The sequence below is a fragment of the Lichenostomus cassidix genome, chromosome 29 (genome assembly GCF_008360975.1).
Source record: "Lichenostomus cassidix isolate B80296 chromosome 29, HeHo_3.0, whole genome shotgun sequence".
Classification (NCBI taxonomy): domain Eukaryota; kingdom Metazoa; phylum Chordata; class Aves; order Passeriformes; family Meliphagidae; genus Lichenostomus; species Lichenostomus cassidix.
Window position 1 is genome coordinate 3,367,561 of NC_139509.1, and position 6,834 is coordinate 3,374,394.

The 6,834-nt window shown below is 45.1% G+C and overlaps 1 long non-coding RNA gene across 1 annotated transcript; it reads right to left on the reverse strand.

Annotated features, from left to right (window-relative positions):
- Nucleotides 1-4,869: 4,869 nt before the first annotated feature.
- Nucleotides 4,870-6,466, reverse strand: LOC146425986 (uncharacterized). Its single transcript, XR_014846335.1, has 3 exons — nt 6,194-6,466; nt 5,802-6,069; nt 4,870-5,477 (listed from the first exon to the last, which is right to left on the reverse strand). It is a non-coding gene; the product is annotated as an uncharacterized LOC146425986 (long non-coding RNA).
- Between the last annotated feature and the right edge of the window lie 368 nt (nt 6,467-6,834).

A 6,834-nucleotide genomic window follows, 5' to 3' on the forward strand; every position in this document is an offset into this window, starting at 1 on the left:
TGGGAAGCTGGCCTTGATAGGATCAGGACGTTAATTTAAGTGCTTAAGGGTTTGGTTTGCCTGGCAGCAATAAATGCTCCTCAAAATGCAAACCAGCCCGGCAAACAGTAACTACTGAGGAAGTAAAAAGGAATCTAAAAGTGCTCTGTTTGCAAGTTGCCTTCGAATACATTACGGTTTGAAGTGCTCCCCTAACTTAGTGCTAATTATAGTTTAGGAACATTTTTGAAGGAACTCTTTGTGATTTGTTTGCAGTGTGTCGTTTGGGGTTTTGTGTCTCATGGGGCTGTGTGTGTGATGGGATGTTTTGCAGACTTGCACTTTGTGGGAGTAATTTCACAATTTTGGGTGAGGAAAAGTAACTCAAAGGAAAAATAAAAGAAGAAAGTCAACCGTGGAAAAACAAACACCATGGAAGTTGTGTCGTGATGAATCATTTCTGTGCCTGAAACACCAGTAAATTCACTGAGTTTGAGGTCTGGATTTGTATGCAAGGACTCCAAATGTCCCCTAGATACGTGCACAGAATCACAGAATTCTGGGTATTCTGGAAATGTTGAAATGTGCAGCATTTCAAGATGACCTTCCCTGAAACACCAGTAAAACACATCATGTTTCATCCAGGATCTGTGATGTATTTCTGTTTGCTCACAGATTTATGTTCTGTGCCATCAGTGATAGTTTTTTCTAGAATTATGCAAGTTCTTATTCGTCACAGTTAATTCCTTGGCTTTCACTATTCTGGAGCTTCTCCCAAGGTTGGGTGTCAGAGCCCTTTCAGATTCACCTCCTGGAAGTCTCTACAGGAAACAAAAAGGGAACAATAGTCTGTTCCAGCTTGGTAAGATCCACCCCATTCGGTGACGGCTGAATTTGGGTGACTTTGCCAGACGCGTCCTTGGCACTCCCTGGGGAGACAGCTGCAGGGAAGGAGCCCCCAGGGCTGTGCTCAGGGGAACAGGGGTGATTTGCTCTCCACAGGGGTTGGGCTTTCTGCACCAACAGAGGAAGCCTTAATGAGTGGATTAGGCTGGACAGCAGGGAAGGCTCTGACTCACACTGGGGAGATGCATCCCTCTCTCTCCTAATCACCAGCCCAAGGAGGTGAGGCAGGAAACCTCTCCAGGCCTTCTCCAAACTGGCAGTTGGAAAGTCAAAACAAAAGGGCGCTTTCAGCTCTTTGCAGATGAAGTGTTTGGGAGAAAAAAAGGATATTGTAGTGCAAACAACAGAATGCCCTCAGTCCTTCCTTCCAAAGGGCACAATGCTTGGAGGAATCTCCATATTATGCAATGTGATGGCAGCTGGAGACATGCAGGTTCTGTGTTCCCTCATCCTCATTAACCCCCTCCAAAAACATTTTCCAAGAGTCAAGATCATAAAAATTATGCCAAACCTCCTCAAAACATGAAACTTTCTAGTATCAAGTGGTTGAAAAGAAGATGTACATGGAAACCATGGGACGTGACTGCAGCCCCAGGATCCCCAAAGCCATTAATTGAACCTGTAATTGCAACTTCTGTGAGTTTGAGGGGCTGGTGGTATAAATTAGTTTTGTAAACTGCTACTTTTGCCGTATCCAAAAGGGATAATTCTGGATATTTACAACGTGACATTCAGATTACACCTTTGTTTATAGTAGTTCAGGCTTGCAGTGCAAACTGGGCTGGCATCGCAATTGGGAATATCAGATGAAACAAATACGAGAGACTTCAAACTGCAGTTTGGAACTTCCCCAGTCCTTGAAGTTCTAAACAGATTTATCAGAAGCAAAATGCAGATTTGACTCCAAAGAAGTGCAGTTGTTTGGAGCCCTGTGGAGGAAACCAGGCTCATCAGTTAGGCTGAAGATGTGCCCCTGTTCCCTCTCTGCACCCCATTATCCCAGATGGAGGTGTGGGAGACACCTGGAATGTAGCATAGGCTGCAATTAAACGTCTGTGAAACAGCTGTGCTGCAGCAGCTCCAGTTCCCAAACTCACCAGAGCCACTGGGTTTCTGAGAGGGAAGAGATTTTGGGTATAAGTTGCTCAGCATTGGGTAAAATTTGTGTGTTAGCAAAATTCCTGTTGTTTCTTCTGGATCCCAGTGGGAGGGCAGCTTCATTTAATGTCTTTTAGGTCTTTCCAAGGGATAATGAGTGGTGCATAAGACTTTGAGAATCACCAATTTGTTTTTGTGAATATGGACGTGGGAAAGGGGAGAGCACTCTGAAGAAAAACCTGCAGCTTTCTGACTCAAAAAAAAAAAAAAGGAAAAAAAAAGGAAGGGAGGGAGGAAACCAAAAAGGAAAATATTTTGATGAGGGGTTGGATGAGTCATTTTGACAACTTGCAATCACTCCCTTTGTCAGCATTTTGCTCCCTGAATGCGCTGCCGAAAAGGGAATTCATTAGAGGAACATTGGAGTTCCCTAATTTGTTTGTTGCCTCTGGAAATGAATCTGGACGAGCTCTCAGAAGGTGTTTTATGCGATAGTCTCAAAGGGCTCTGTAATTATCCTCAGTCATCGAGAACTCCTCACAGTCAGGTTGGACAACAGCAGGAACCTGCCTGTGCCAACACCATTTGATCCATGTAAGATTGGGTCAGAACATGGATTTTTACACAGTTTCTTGGACTGTGCAGACTCGTGTCCAAGTCATGACATTCATGACATGCTGGAGGATTGATTTGATCAGTGCAGCCTCTTGTATCCTAAAGCCAAAGTTACCCAAGGGAATTCAGTCTGGTCATGTGGTTATGCCTCATTAACCTCCCCCTGCTCCATGTGAGAAGTCAAAGCTGGGATTTTTAAGGGATGTTCCTCATAAAATTCATCAAGCATTGGGCCTGGGTGCACTTTCCTCCCTCCTTCAGCCATCAAACTGGCCATGGGTTCTAATTTCCTCTTTGAGACTCCCTCTCTGGCTGACGGAAGAAGATCTGACATCTCCAGACAGTGATTCATCACCTCCTGAAATAGGCAGTGGAGGCAGGTGGGAGTAATTCACCTCTGCAGCACCTTCCCTCTGTTCTTCCTGAAGACCAGAGGCCGTCTAGACAACCAGACACCGTCCCCGGCGCCTGCTTGGGGAGGTTGAGGGAGGTGAAATGAGTCCCACCCTTTGGGCACTAAATTTCTTCAGCACCTTTGATGTCTAATGAGAGCCCCGACATCCCACGCTCCTGGATCCACTCGGCTCCCAGTGCCACATCGCCCGATCCTGTGATTGGCGGCATCAGAGCTGAGGCTCCTGACAAAGCAAAGGCTTGGTTTGATCTTTCTCCTGTTGTTTTCTTCCTTCCTCAGTGGAAATGAATGCAGGATGTATGGGAATCCTGGACTGGGGTGACATCCCACTGCCTGGCAAAGCAATAGGATTAGAAAAGGGGAAAAAAGTACATCAGTTGTTGAAAGGTTACAGAAATGTCCCTGTAAATCCAAAAGATCGCTTATCCCTTCCAGATGAAGCTGTTCTCCAGTTAAAGAGATTCACTGAGCCATCCCAAAGAAGGAATTGCCTGTGGAAGGTGGGAAGTGAACTCAGCCAGAAGGAGAAAAGCTCTTCCTTTGGTTATGGCAAAAGTCCAATGCCCAAATCAAGTGTTGGATTGAATTGGATTGGATTGGATTGGATTGGATTGGATTGGATTGGATTGGATTTGTGCAGCTTTGGGAGGTGCTGTAGGTCTGATGTTCAGAGAGACCAGGTTGAAGTTCAGCACTTGCCAAATTAACTTATCACATCTTGAAATGGTGATAGGGGAGTTTGGAGGTGAGGAAACAACCCCAGTTTCACGTCATTGCCCTGATTCATTCTCCTCTTGAATACAAAGTGAGAGGATGGTCTATTTCCAATGGGAAACCTTTGGAGATCAAAGCTTTCCTAATGAATATTCATACCTCTTTGATTGCTCTTTTCTTGTCAAATCTTTCTTGTGGTTTCCTTCATTAAAGATTGAGCCTGATTTGTTTTCTGCTTCTCATATTTGATTGGGAAATAACTTCTTATCACATGAGAGTCTTGGGGGAGAGGAAGCTCTTCCAGTTCTGAATCCCAATAATTTTGGTGAGGAAAGACCTTTCCTCTGGATTTCGCCTTTGGTAAAATGTATCTGCCCAACCTGAGGTTCATTTCTTTGTTGTGCTCTTTCATCAGCTTAATCGCAAAACACTTTAGTCCTTTTTTTTTATTATTGATTACATGTTGATTTACCTCACTCATTTCTGGTTTCTTTTTTAATCTGCTCAAATGTACTATGAAACATCTCCCTTTGATCTTTTTGAGAGCCTGAATCATACTCATATGACCTCAAAAACAATGTTGAAAAACCTACCAAGCACCAATCCTTTTTTCCCACATAATACCATCTTCCAGCAGATTTTGAAGAGATATAAAAAATGTTTTGGCATCACATGTCTGTGGCAGACATGACATAAAAATACAAAGACAGATGATTTTGTTCTGAATTTTAAAACACCCATTGAATTCAGGTAGGAGCCAAATTTGGTGCAAATCATCTTAGAAGAGCTTCAGTTTGCACCAACCAAAGACTAGATCTACATCATTGGATGCACATTGCCCCACCCATGAAAGTCTCCAGAGCCAGGTTGGAAGGGGCTTGGAGCCACCTGGTCTAGTGGAAGTTGTCCCTCCCCATGGCAGGGAGGGAACTGAATGGGCTTTAAGGTTCCTCCCATCCCAAACCATTCCATGATTCCATGACTCTCTCCAGACATCTCTGCCTCCTCTGTTTAATTAAGACTTCTAATCATTAGATATGTCTTGTGCAATTAAGGAGTGGGCATTTCTGGACTTTTGGTAAACACCTAAAAACAAATGGTAACATGTTGGTTCTCCATTAATTTTATTGGAAGAAGAGCAAAAGGTTTAAAGCCATTGAGTCATCCCAGGAGAAGTGAGGGTGGTGTAATTTATGCGTGACCGAGGAGCGCGAGTGGAGTAATTAAGCTTTGCTGACTCCAGAAGGTGGAATTCTGAATTAAGATTTCCTTTATGGCTTCCCTGCCTGCACATGGATGACCAGCCTCTCCCAGGACATCACTAAATTTCTTTCTTCCTCTCCGTGACCCTGTGTGTTTCACCACCAAACTCCACTCCTAAAGCTACATCAGAGAGACTTTGATGAGCTCCTTTCCAGAAACACTTCCCAGAGCACTTTAGGGAAAATATTCTGGATTCAGTATCACAGTTTGGCACAGAGATAGCAAAGGTTTAATCAGGAAAAATAAAAGAGCCTCATGGGAAGCAGGAATTGAGTGATAAAAGGATAAGTGCCCCAACACAACCAACAACTCTTTCAAGAAAGAGCAGGAATCAAAAGGATTTGGGAGTTTTTAATGTTCTGAGTGTCCCTTTTTGATGTGATCCCAGTTGTGGAGCTTTTCTGATGTGGTTTCCTGATGCTCCAGTGTTCTTTCATCCAATCAGCCTCTCCCTTGTCTTGAGGTGGAGTTGAGGTTATTTTTAGCACTGAAAGTGGAGCAGAACTTTCATTTTTCTACTTCAGCCCTTAAATCCTGCTTGTCCTGACCCTCACAGCTGAAGTTCAGATCTGGCTGTTCCTGGGACGAGGAGATCCAGTTGAAATCCTCACCCCTGGCCCACTCATCCCTCATAGCAAAGCGGAGCTTCCCACACTCTTGGCAGCCCTGCAGCTCTTCCCACACCTCCCAAGTGCCCAGAGAGGCTGAGCCCCCACCTCCAGTCCTAAATTCCTCTCTCCTGGGGATGCAGCCAGGAGCACCAGGGATTAGCCACACTTCTGGAGGTGAATCCTCCATGAGAGGCACAAACATCGTGGGGTCAGAATGCAGCAGTGCAGGACTTGAATCTTCTGGGCTGTCCAGACCCACATCCCAGGTCAGTCCCAGAGCTGATGGGAATCACCGTTGTGGGAAAACATAATGGGAGTCACTTGTGGGGAGGATGCAGCCTCCCTTCTCCTCCTCTTCCTCCTCCTTCTCCTGCTCCTCCAAGCCAGAGTGGGATGGTTTAATTTTGGTAGGAATATTGGAAACCTTGATCTTTCTTACACGCTCCTACAGGGGTCCCGAGGCACATCCTGGAGGAGAAGGAGGTCACAAGGTTATCATTGATGGAATGAGCATTTCTAGCACTTCTCACCCTCCTGGACTCTGTGGAGGAGCCCCAAGGACCGAGTAATGCCCACACATGGTGGAACCCACCTGCTCCCTTCACCCTCCAGCAGAGTCTTACAGGTTGTAGTGTGAATATCCAGGGCCAGTTCGGTGTTCCACAGCTCCTGGGAATCCTGCAGCATCCACGCCAGCTCACCCTTGGCCTTCTGGAGCTCATCCTGCAGCTCATTGTGCCTCCCCCATGCATCTCTGAGGTCACAGTCCCTACACTGCTCAAGGTCACCGAGTGATGTTTGCAGAGGTAACACCTGCCAGGGTAACATGAGACACCCTGCCTTTCCCTGTCTTCTTTCTTATCATTCCCACTTTTAAAAGAGAAATTCCTGCTTAGTTTGAGAGTCCTAAACCAAGGGGTATTGAGGCTTTTTTTCTAGGAAAGCCAAACATTTCTAAAAATCAATAACCAATTATAAAAAACTCCAGGAAGTCTGGACATGTCCCTGCACTGCCAGACTGGGTTTGAGTTTTGTTTGGAGGATACCAATATTCTACCCTAACTAGAACTAATAATTAAGGTTTCCCATTGCTTCCCGTTATAAACTATATAATGAATTGGATGGTCTGGAAATTATACCAGTTTCTATGAGTGCTGAATTACTGGTGAGTCATAATTTTACCTGTTCATTGGATGCTTTGAACCCATGTCCGGAGCCAGAATTCCTGCTGAA